This window comes from Styela clava, chromosome 6, assembly GCF_964204865.1.
Source record: "Styela clava chromosome 6, kaStyClav1.hap1.2, whole genome shotgun sequence".
Taxonomy (NCBI): domain Eukaryota; kingdom Metazoa; phylum Chordata; class Ascidiacea; order Stolidobranchia; family Styelidae; genus Styela; species Styela clava.
In genome coordinates this window covers 8174025-8187372 of record NC_135255.1, presented here as the reverse complement: position 1 = coordinate 8187372, position 13348 = coordinate 8174025, and positions in this window count along the sequence as shown.

Genomic DNA, 13348 nt, shown 5'->3' with positions numbered 1-13348 from the left:
ATTCAATTTGTAGATTTTTCTTGTATCAGTCTTTTCCTATTTTCTTCATTGTTTCCTTGTATCAGTCTTTTCCTAATTTCCATATTGCCTTCATAATTCTTTGCCTGAGAATCTAGAATACCATTAAAAATATCTAAGCCTAATAAAAACCCTATTATTCCTAATGGCGGGAATGGGTATAAATCTATCTATACCAAATAAAATATTAAAAACAAAAAAGCCATGGCAACCCTGTTAATACTTTTCTTCTTTTGTCGGTGTCTCGATATCCTGGTTCCTGTTGAAAATATCTTAAAAATAGAAGAGAAATTAATGATTAAGACAAATAAGATAGGGAAATATGGATAGGGCATATTACTAAAAAAGCTTTATTATTAAATATTCAATATCAGCAATGAACATAATACTTCGTGCATTACTATATCAGTATTAATATAACCAAAAAAATATTATATCGAACTAAAATTGAAATCAACGAGTAAGCCTGACTAATGAAACACTTGCAACATACTTACCGGAATTTCAGATTTGTCTCTGATTCCGTCTTTTTTCAATTTCTCCAGTGCCTTCAAAATTTTGAGCCTGAGAAGCTAAGATAATAATGACAATATCTAAGCCTAATAAAATTTGTAAAAATATTTACATGTAATATGTAGATTTTCCTTGCATCAGTCTTTTTCTAATTTTCCCAGTCCCTTCATAGTTCTGTGCCTGAGAAGCTAGAATAAGATTAAAAGTATCTAAGCCTAATAAAAACCCTATTATTCCTAATGGCGGGAATGGGTATAAATCTATCTATACCAAATAAAATATTAAAAACAAAAAAGCCATGGCAACCCTGTTAATACTTTTCTTCTTTTGTCGGTGTCTCGATATCCTGGTTCCTGTTGAAAATATCTTAAAAATAGAAGAGAAATTAATGATTAAGACAAATAAGATAGGCAAATATGGATAGAGCATATTACTAAAAAAGCTTTATTATTAAATATTCAATGTCAGCAATGAACATAATACTTCGTGCATTACTGTATCAGTATTAATATAACCAAAAAAATATTATATCGAACTAAAATTGAAATCAACGAGTAAGCCTGACTAATGAAACACTTGTAATATACTTACTGGAATTTCAGATTTGTCTCTGATTTCGTCTTCTTTTAATTTCTTCAGTGTCTTCAAAATATTGTGCCTGTGAAGCTTAGATAACATTAACAATATCTAAGCCTAATAAAATTTGTAAGTATATTTACATTCAATATGTAGATTTTTCTTGTATCAGTTTTTTCCTATTTTCTTCATTGTTTCCTTGTATCAGTCTTTTCCTAATTTCCATATTGCCTTCATAATTTTTTGCCTGAGAATCTAGAATACCATTAAAAATATCTAAGCCTAATAAAAACCCTATTATTCCTAATGGCGGGAATGGGTATAAATCTATCTATACCAAATAAAATATTAAAAACAAAAAAGCCATGGCAACCCTGTTAATACTTTTCTTCTTTTGTCGGTGTCTCGATATCCTGGTTCCTGTTGAAAATATCTTAAAAATAGAAGAGAAATTAATGATTAAGACAAATAAGATAGGGAAATATGGATAGGGCATATTACTAAAAAAGCTTTATTATTAAATATTCAATATCAGCAATGAACATAATACTTCGTGCATTACTATATCAGTATTAATATAACCAAAAAAATATTATATCGAACTAAAATTGAAATCAACGAGTAAGCCTGACTAATGAAACACTTGCAACATACTTACCGGAATTTCAGATTTGTCTCTGATTCCGTCTTTTTTCAATTTCTCCAGTGCCTTCAAAATTTTGAGCCTGAGAAGCTAAGATAATAATAACAATATCTAAGCCTAATAAAATTTGTAAAAATATTTACATGTAATATGTAGATTTTCCTTGCATCCGTCTTTTTCTAATTTTCCCAGTCCCTTCATAGTTCTGTGCCTGAGAAGCTAGAATAAGATTAAAAGTATCTAAGCCTAATAAAAACCCTATTATTCCTAATGGCGGGAATGGGTATAAATCTATCTATACCAAATAAAATATTAAAAACAAAAAAGCCATGGCAACTCTGTTAATACTTTTCTTCTTTTGTCGGTGTCTCGATATCCTGGTTCCTGTTGAAAATATCTTAAAAATAGAAGAGAAATTAATGATTAAGACAAATAAGATAGGCAAATATGGATAGAGCATATTACTAAAAAAGCTTTATTATTAAATATTCAATGTCAGCAATGAACATAATACTTCGTGCATTACTGTATCAGTATTAATATAACCAAAAAAATATTATATCGAACTAAAATTGAAATCAACGAGTAAGCCTGACTAATGAAACACTTGTAATATACTTACTGGAATTTCAGATTTGTCTCTGATTTCGTCTTCTTTTAATTTCTTCAGTGTCTTCAAAATATTGTGCCTGTGAAGCTTAGATAACATTAACAATATCTAAGCCTAATAAAATTTGTAAGTATATTTACATTCAATGTGTAGATTTTTCTTGTATCAGTTTTTTCCTATTTTCTTCATTGTTTCCTTGTATCAGTCTTTTCCTAATTTCCATATTGCCTTCATAATTCTTTGCCTGAGAATCTAGAATACCATTAAAAATATCTAAGCCTAATAAAAACCCTATTATTCCTAATGGCGGGAATGGGTATAAATCTATCTATACCAAATAAAATATTAAAAACAAAAAAGCCATGGCAACCCTGTTAATACTTTTCTTCTTTTGTCGGTGTCTCGATATCCTGGTTCCTGTTGAAAATATCTTAAAAATAGAAGAGAAATTAATGATTAAGACAAATAAGATAGAGAAATATGGATAGGGCATATTACTAAAAAAGCTTTATTATTAAATATTCAATATCAGCAATGAACATAATACTTCGTGCATTACTGTATCAGTATTAATATAACCAAAAAAATATTATATCGAACTAAAATTGAAATCAACGAGTAAGCCTGACTAATGAAACACTTGTAATATACTTACTGGAATTTCAGATTTGTCTCTGATTTCGTCTTCTTTTAATTTCTTCAGTGTCTTCAAAATATTGTGCCTGTGAAGCTTAGATAACATTAACAATATCTAAGCCTAATAAAATTTGTAAGTATATTTACATTCAATTTGTAGATTTTTCTTGTATCAGTCTTTTCCTATTTTCTTCATTGTTTCCTTGTATCAGTCTTTTCCTAATTTCCATATTGCCTTCATAATTCTTTGCCTGAGAATCTAGAATACCATTAAAAATATCTAAGCCTAATAAAAACCCTATTATTCCTAATGGCGGGAATGGGTATAAATCTATCTATACCAAATAAAATATTAAAAACAAAAAAGCCATGGCAACCCTGTTAATACTTTTCTTCTTTTGTCGGTGTCTCGATATCCTGGTTCCTGTTGAAAATATCTTAAAAATAGAAGAGAAATTAATGATTAAGACAAATAAGATAGGGAAATATGGATAGGGCATATTACTAAAAAAGCTTTATTATTAAATATTCAATATCAGCAATGAACATAATACTTCGTGCATTACTATATCAGTATTAATATAACCAAAAAAATATTATATCGAACTAAAATTGAAATCAACGAGTAAGCCTGACTAATGAAACACTTGCAACATACTTACCGGAATTTCAGATTTGTCTCTGATTCCGTCTTTTTTCAATTTCTCCAGTGCCTTCAAAATTTTGAGCCTGAGAAGCTAAGATAATAATGACAATATCTAAGCCTAATAAAATTTGTAAAAATATTTACATGTAATATGTAGATTTTCCTTGCATCAGTCTTTTTCTAATTTTCCCAGTCCCTTCATAGTTCTGTGCCTGAGAAGCTAGAATAAGATTAAAAGTATCTAAGCCTAATAAAAACCCTATTATTCCTAATGGCGGGAATGGGTATAAATCTATCTATACCAAATAAAATATTAAAAACAAAAAAGCCATGGCAACCCTGTTAATACTTTTCTTCTTTTGTCGGTGTCTCGATATCCTGGTTCCTGTTGAAAATATCTTAAAAATAGAAGAGAAATTAATGATTAAGACAAATAAGATAGGCAAATATGGATAGAGCATATTACTAAAAAAGCTTTATTATTAAATATTCAATGTCAGCAATGAACATAATACTTCGTGCATTACTGTATCAGTATTAATATAACCAAAAAAATATTATATCGAACTAAAATTGAAATCAACGAGTAAGCCTGACTAATGAAACACTTGTAATATACTTACTGGAATTTCAGATTTGTCTCTGATTTCGTCTTCTTTTAATTTCTTCAGTGTCTTCAAAATATTGTGCCTGTGAAGCTTAGATAACATTAACAATATCTAAGCCTAATAAAATTTGTAAGTATATTTACATTCAATATGTAGATTTTTCTTGTATCAGTTTTTTCCTATTTTCTTCATTGTTTCCTTGTATCAGTCTTTTCCTAATTTCCATATTGCCTTCATAATTTTTTGCCTGAGAATCTAGAATACCATTAAAAATATCTAAGCCTAATAAAAACCCTATTATTCCTAATGGCGGGAATGGGTATAAATCTATCTATACCAAATAAAATATTAAAAACAAAAAAGCCATGGCAACCCTGTTAATACTTTTCTTCTTTTGTCGGTGTCTCGATATCCTGGTTCCTGTTGAAAATATCTTAAAAATAGAAGAGAAATTAATGATTAAGACAAATAAGATAGGGAAATATGGATAGGGCATATTACTAAAAAAGCTTTATTATTAAATATTCAATATCAGCAATGAACATAATACTTCGTGCATTACTGTATCAGTATTAATATAACCAAAAAAATATTATATCGAACTAAAATTGAAATCAACGAGTAAGCCTGACTAATGAAACACTTGTAATATACTTACTGGAATTTCAGATTTGTCTCTGATTTCGTCTTCTTTTAATTTCTTCAGTGTCTTCAAAATATTGTGCCTGTGAAGCTTAGATAACATTAACAATATCTAAGCGTAATAAAATTTGTAAGTATATTTACATTCAATTTGTAGATTTTTCTTGTATCAGTCTTTTCCTATTTTCTTCATTGTTTCCTTGTATCAGTCTTTTCCTAATTTCCATATTGCCTTCATAATTCTTTGCCTGAGAATCTAGAATACCATTAAAAATATCTAAGCCTAATAAAAACCCTATTATTCCTAATGGCGGGAATGGGTATAAATCTATCTATACCAAATAAAATATTAAAAACAAAAAAGCCATGGCAACCCTGTTAATACTTTTCTTCTTTTGTCGGTGTCTCGATATCCTGGTTCCTGTTGAAAATATCTTAAAAATAGAAGAGAAATTAATGATTAAGACAAATAAGATAGGGAAATATGGATAGGGCATATTACTAAAAAAGCTTTATTATTAAATATTCAATATCAGCAATGAACATAATACTTCGTGCATTACTATATCAGTATTAATATAACCAAAAAAATATTATATCGAACTAAAATTGAAATCAACGAGTAAGCCTGACTAATGAAACACTTGTAATATACTTACTGGAATTTCAGATTTGTCTCTGATTTCGTCTTCTTTTAATTTCTTCAGTGTCTTCAAAATATTGTGCCTGTGAAGCTTAGATAACATTAACAATATCTAAGCCTAATAAAATTTGTAAGTATATTTACATTCAATTTGTAGATTTTTCTTGTATCAGTTTTTTCCTATTTTCTTCATTGTTTCCTTGTATCAGTCTTTTCCTAATTTCCATATTGCCTTCATAATTCTTTGCCTGAGAATCTAGAATACCATTAAAAATATCTAAGCCTAATAAAAACCCTATTATTCCTAATGGCGGGAATGGGTATAAATCTATCTATACCAAATAAAATATTAAAAACAAAAAAGCCATGGCAACCCTGTTAATACTTTTCTTCTTTTTCGGTGTCTCGATATCCTGGTTCCTGTTGAAAATATCTTAAAAATAGAAGATAAATTAATGATTAAGACAAATAAGATAGGGAAATATGGATAGGGCATATTACTAAAAAAGCTTCATTATTAAATATTCAATATCAGCAATGAACATAATACTTCGTGCATTACTGTATCAGTATTAATATAATCAAAAAAGCATTATATCGAATTGAAATCAAAATGAACACTAGATAGGAGTAAGCCTGACTAATGAAACACTTGTAACATACTTACCGGACTTTCAGATTTGTCTCTGATTCCGTCTTTTTTCAATTTCTCCAGTGCCTTCAAAATTCTGTACCTTAGATTCTTCTATCTAAGCCTAATAAAATTCGTAAAAATATTTACATGTAATTTGTAGATTTTCCTTGTATCCGTCTTTTCCTAATTTTCCAAGTCCCTTCATAGTTCTGTGCCTGAGAAGCTAGAATAACATTAAAAATATCTAAGCCTAATAAAAACCCTATTATTCCTAATGGCGGGAATGGGTCTAAATCTATCTATACCAAATCAAATATTAAAAACAAAAAAGCCATGGCAAGATCTGTTGATACTTTTCTTCTTTTGTCGGTGTCACGATATCCTGGTTCCTGTTGAAAATATCCTAAAAATAGAAGAGAAATTAATGATTATGACAAACACAGATAGGAAAATATGGATACAGCCTATTACTAAAAAAGCTTTAATAATAAATATTCAATATCAGCAATAAACATCATACTGCGTGCAATATTGTATCAGTATTATTATCTTTAGAAAATTATTATACCGACTCAAATCAAAATGAACACTATAGATGGCAAGCCCTGTTAATACTTTTTTTCCTTTGTCGTTGTCACGATATCTTGTTTACCTGTTGAAAATATCTCCAAAAATACAATATAAAATAATAAATATGACAAATAAGATAGCTAAATATGGAAACAGCATATTACAAAAAAAGCCTATTTAAAAATATACAATATCAGTAATAAACGACAATATAATTAATAAATCAGTAATATACAATAACAGTACTAAAAATATAAAAATAACGTAAAACGAAAGAATCATTTTAAACTTATCATAACAGGACATCAAACACAGGATTGCATTGCAGGGTGTTAGAATACAAATAACAATTGTATTTAGTTTTCTGAGCTATGATTCAATTCAATAATAAATATACAATCAAAAATCCGTTTGCAATTATTCAAATTACATAAATAGTTAGTTCCTCGCGGGTCGACCCATGTTAGACTTCCGCATATAATTCTTTGACAGTGTGTATGACTCTTTGGTATAGTTTTAAACAACAGTCTTATTTGATATAAAAGACATGTGTATGTGCTGCCCAATGCATTTGTTTGCGATCACATATTAGTAATCAGTGCACATACATACGAGCTTAAAGTACGTATTGCAATGAAATACAGTCTCAAACATCAGTCTATTTTTCTATATCAAAGTCTTGTGTGGACTCGATGCATTTGTTGGCTAGCACATCTCAGTTATGTTTAATAAAACTCTTCTTCTTATTCAAATAATTGAGTTGTATTTTCTTTTGAAAAACAGAAAGATTCGTCAAGTTCCATAATTGAAAAATCCTGTAAAAATATATATACATTTATTTCTTATGCACTTTTATAGTAGAGAAAGTAAATTATGAGCAACTTATTACGTATGATGAGGCTCTACAAGACGCCTATAACGTGGTTGGCGGTGACGCTGCGCGACATCAACTATCTTAACACTTATAACCTTCCAGTTTTCTCGATATTCACAACTACACATCTTTGAATATGATTGAATTCTGTTACTGGCAATGAAATATCCAGTCTACATGAACCAAAGTACGAGAAACGAATAATATGTGATGAAAAACGTCAAATAGTGTGCTGATAAAAATGATTATTGTAGAGGTCGAAACGCATAATGTAGAAGCCAAAACAATTAATCCTACTTTTCACATAAGCCAATATATTGGGACATCTGTCATACTCGGTCATAATGTATTGGGTTGCTAAAGTTTACGACCAACCTAAGTATGTCTACAACATACTTAATTCCAAAAGATGCAAACAATAGCAACATTAATTTATGCAATTTGAATAAACCCTATCATTTAACCAAAATATAAAACAAGCAAACAATCCGATTATTACAGCAATTAAATAAACACTACTTGAACGACAAACTTCCAATGCGAATTAACTTTTAAATAGTCGACCTGCAATGATCCGAAATAACTATAAACAAACAAGAATATGAGGAGACAAAACCGATACAAGATTTTGTTGAAGTCAACATGCCTCTTTTCTCCCCACGAACAGAAGATGAATTGCCTTAAAGAGAGAAGTCTATGAGCGGTCATTCACTGAAAGTACAACGCCCGATAACTTTTGAAATAACCCCGGGTCAAATATATATACGGAAGAAAACAATTAAACTTTGTCTGTTGCTGAGGAAATAAATCTTAGTAGTAGTATGTGTAACATACTATTACATGCTTGAGATGACTTAAAAAAGATGGTATTTGATATCATACGAGGTTTGCAGTGAAAGAGTATATTGTTTTACAACATAATATTTGATACAATAACGCATGAAATGTATATCTATTTTAAACAATACATTAACGTCCATTACATTATACAAGAGATTCCAACTAAGAGATGTACCGATACCTTTTGTCGCCGATACCAATCCGACAACAACGATAAAACGACGATATTAATATTTTAAAGCAGAAATTGCCGACATTTATGTAATGCTATGTAATTATGCTATGTAATTATTATCTCAGGTGTTCAGTCCAAACAAGTTAAAGTAACAGTTTGCAAGCATTATTCATGCCACACAATTTTTCAAATTTGAAAAAGCCATATTTCAGATAAAAAGAAATTAATGTTTTGGATCCTGCTACGTTTTTTAATTTAAATACATTGTACACTGATGTTAATTATATCGGTGTTCGGTTAGAAAACTCATCGGGTTTGGCTACTGTAGGTGGTAAAAAAAATAAATGTTCACTCAATCTATCCAACTGATAAATCGAGTTGTGTGCGCAGAATTTTATGCCATGCCAACGTCGTATTTTGTATTTTGCACATCGAAAAATTCACATTTGATATACTTCTTCATAATTTCCATGTAATGTTAAAATTGTCAATATAAAAATAGGTTGCAAAGATAGCCAAATTAGTTGAGTTAGTTGGGCTGATAAATGGCTAAAATCAGTTCATAATCATATACCCGTTTCTATTCGCGTGGTTGGGAAACAGCATTGCTCCTATCTAACGAGGCTAATACCGCGAACACGATCACTCCAAGCAAAAAATAATTTTTATATCAGTATTTCAACCTACTTTTTAAATTCACACTATAATATTATGTTCTTTTTTAAACCAAGAGCAAAAAACTGTAAAATCAAAAACTATCATAAAGTCTTGACAACAAAAAAAAATGAAAAAGTATGAAACGCAAAGAACTACAGAAACAAATGTTCGTAGAAGTATGTAATGGACAGACATTTTTTTTCTTTACAGGTATCCCATATTTTCCTCTTTATATTGTTAACGGCGTTTTATATTTTGTACTAAACTAAAAGAGGGTTTATTTGATTTGGGAGATTTGTTTTCTTTAATATTTATAGTCACGTTAACATATTTTAGAATTTGATTTTAAAACAATCGCACTACAAATAGGAGTGTCAATATGTACCTACATGAAAGCCAGTAGAATCCGCATTTTTATTTTTTTAAAAGCTCAGACTGATATAATTTTGTCATAATTACATCCAACACGCGCCTTCAGTTAACAGTTAGCTGGACGTGTTTTATTCTAAAATATTCTAACACTCTCCAACATTAAAATTAGAAGCAAGTTAAAGTAGTAAAATGAGTTTATAAATGCCCACTTATTAGCAGAGGATCAGCTAAAATAGAAGAACAAACGATTAAGCAAAGGCTTAAATAATATGGCTCGGCATGTGTGCAATGTAAATGGGATATTTTCTGCCTTTCCAGCCTGTTTGGGACTGTTTTCTATGCGCTGGAAAATATGAATATTCTATGTAAGCGTCAAGTATACAACAGTGCAGCATACTACAGATTTAGCAACCAATCACAAAAAATCATTTTTTTTTCACTACATTGGATACCCGACAGCCAGAGTGCACCTTCTGAAAGAAGTCGGAACAACAACCGTTGGAATATCAAGCGCACAAACCGATTATAAACAGATCGAGCAATAATCAAACACATCAATTTAATCACAATCAGAAACTATATGAAATATTTTGTACAGAGACAAAACAAAATGTATAAGAAAAAACTAGCCTTGACAAAATGAAAAATTTGAAATATTAGGAACTCCGGAAAAACGGCCCGCGAATGAACCAGAACGACTTTCGCTATTATTGCTGCATATTATTGTATTTCATTACTTCCAGTTTCGTGTACAAAATGACCACCTATTAGCAGAGGATGAGCTAAAAAGAAAAACATACAATTAAGCGAGGAGGGATTAATAAATATGACCTGGCATGCGTGCAGTGTAACTAAGATTTTTATAGCTTGTCAGCTTGCTTAAAACAACTTAACGTGTTAACTTTTCGTTCAAAAATAAACCATTTCAATACACATATTAGAAACTATGAATATTTAGTGTCGGCGTCGGATAAATAACAATTCAGCTAATAAAACAGAACTAGACAGCAAACAACAGAAAATATCATTTTACTTCCTACAAGCATATTAAAAAGTTAATATTTAGGGTTGAAAATACGATTAAATTCCACGAGAAACTCAATGTTGGCTCGTGAGATACTAAGTAATTACTTTTCACCCAGTTATTTCTTGCTGGTCTTCCTGTATTATAATTTGTACAACCCTGCTGTTTGATTTACATTTTTTACCACCAAAACTAAGTCGTGTCTAATGAAGAATATAAGGGAGACAAAATCCGAAAAGTAACTTGCGTTTTTTTATGAATCTGTTGCTGTGCAGCTTTCAAACATCTGATCAAGCGTTTTTGTTATGGCGGAGATATAGTGTGAGGAATTTTGTGTAAAAAAGGGTGTTAGAAACAAGAATTTTGCAGTTTATTTACCTCTCTTCATTACATAGATTAAGATTTTCGCAAAATATCATTATATAATACAGCATTGCTCTGCAAAAGTACTCGCAATCCCTGATGAAGAACAAACTGATCAAGGTCGTTGCGACAAAATCAAAAAATTCTGAAAATTTACCTCCTAAAAGTCCTCATGTTGCGTGCTTTTAAATCTACCAATTTATTACGCTTCTTCAGAGAATTAGAAGTAACCATTTCATTTCTTTCTTAAATTTGTGGAAACGTCCAACTCTTTTTTGTTGCTCCCTTTTTTTTCATTTCCCCACTATTTAGCTTAACATTCTTACTTTGCATCTTTATTGTTTTACTCTTACAATAAACATCATTTAGCATTCACAAATGTATTTTTGTACGGCTAAGACATTAACGCGACAATGACTTAGGAATAAATTATTATTATTTATTAGAATTTTTTGTATTTAAATAAAAATTTACCAAAGACAACTCTGGGTCGGGCTTTCAAGTTAACAACAGAATTCAATTCAATTCAACGAAAGCATTAATTTTAAAAAACACCACCGAATGCAGATTTCAATTTTTTTTAATTATTCCTAACCCGAATCCTAACCCAAGCTGGAAAACCACTAATTTGTTATTTTAAAGATTTAAGTTTTAAGTTCAATTCAATGGAGGCATTTTTTTTCAAATCAAATTTCTCATTTTTCAAAGAAACATTTACAACTGTGGTAATATACCTAAATAATTAGTATATTGCACCATACGTTTTTTCAAAAATATTGAATTATTTCGAACTTTTCCGACCCAGCGGGGAAAAATTTGAATATTCCATCAAATCGAGGATTGAATAAATAACTTAATTCAACAAAAACTTGCGGTGGCACAATGTGGTAATCGAAGATGGTAAATTTTACAAAAATTGATTGATTTCAGAAAAATATTTAATTATTTCGATCTAATTTCGGCTTGGGGGTTAAAATTTGAATGTACCAATAATTTTTCGAACTATGACATTATGTGAACTATATGAACTATTTCAAGTTTTGGGTTTATGAATGACCGAAAATGTAATTTGATAAATTAGATATGAATTGGATAGATATTCAAACAAATCTATTTGTACCTGTCTGCTCTAGCGATATGGCAACATCAAATACACCGTAGATTTTCCAAATTCTAAACCCTAACCATTCCAAGCCTGTCGAACTCCTGCGCTATCCTAAAAGCTCCCGCCAAACCTCATTGTACCTGATGGTTGAAATTAGGTGCCCAATTAGGACTTTATAAAGGGGAAGCATAATTTCGTGCAAGGTTATAGAATATGAAAGGATTCAGGTTGAAAATTCTTAGTTTGCCATAGAAATCGAAGATGTTTCAAAGTCATAAGCAGAAAGCATCAAAGGGCACTATCATATAAGCACAAACACCAAAGCTCGCGACATCCGTGGAGATGACGGGTTCACTAAAACTTACAACTGCGCAACGCTATACAAACAGCAACGCTAATTTATAAGTTGTTGAAAGTGTAAGTTTAAATATCTGAGATGAATTGTAGTTAAATTTGCATAATTAGTAGACGCTGGGATAGAAATTCCCATAATAGAAAACTTGCTTTAATTTGAAGGAAGCTCGTCGAACCCCTGTTACTCCAACAAAAAACAAAAAGTCGATTGAACCCTGGTTAAAAACTACTCTTCTAGACTATTGAAAAACTAACAAAACGCTATGGCAACGAAATAAACCCATAAAGTACGAATACAATAAATACTATAAAATGAGGCCCGACTAATTGTATTAATGCAGCCGCAATTGCCCCATTACCAGTAATATAACCCGATTGCTGGCGGACTGCCGCATACTTCGATACTTGTCAAACGATGGGAGAACGCCGAAAAGAAACATAACCCGTGTCTTTTCGGGAATTGTGCATACGAAACTAACAAAGCAGGAACATTTATTGCATACCAGCTAAAAACTGCACACCTTCCGTGAACTAGCGGGTGGAAACCATTGCATTATATGACTTTACGAAATTATATAAATAAAACTGGGTGGAATATTATGGACATCTTGTGAGGATAATTCAAATATTTGCAGTTCTTCCTTACTAGCGGGATTTAACATGATATATCAGTTTATACCTGACAAAATATGAATTGAAAGATTTATAAGATTTCATACTTGCTCTTTACTCTTTACACAAAATAGGCTTCCATCTCACTCCGTGAGGCACCAGACTAATACCAATGTCCGTTTGATGCAATGACTCTTTCAAGCAGTGACTTAAAAAACTGAAAATAAATATGT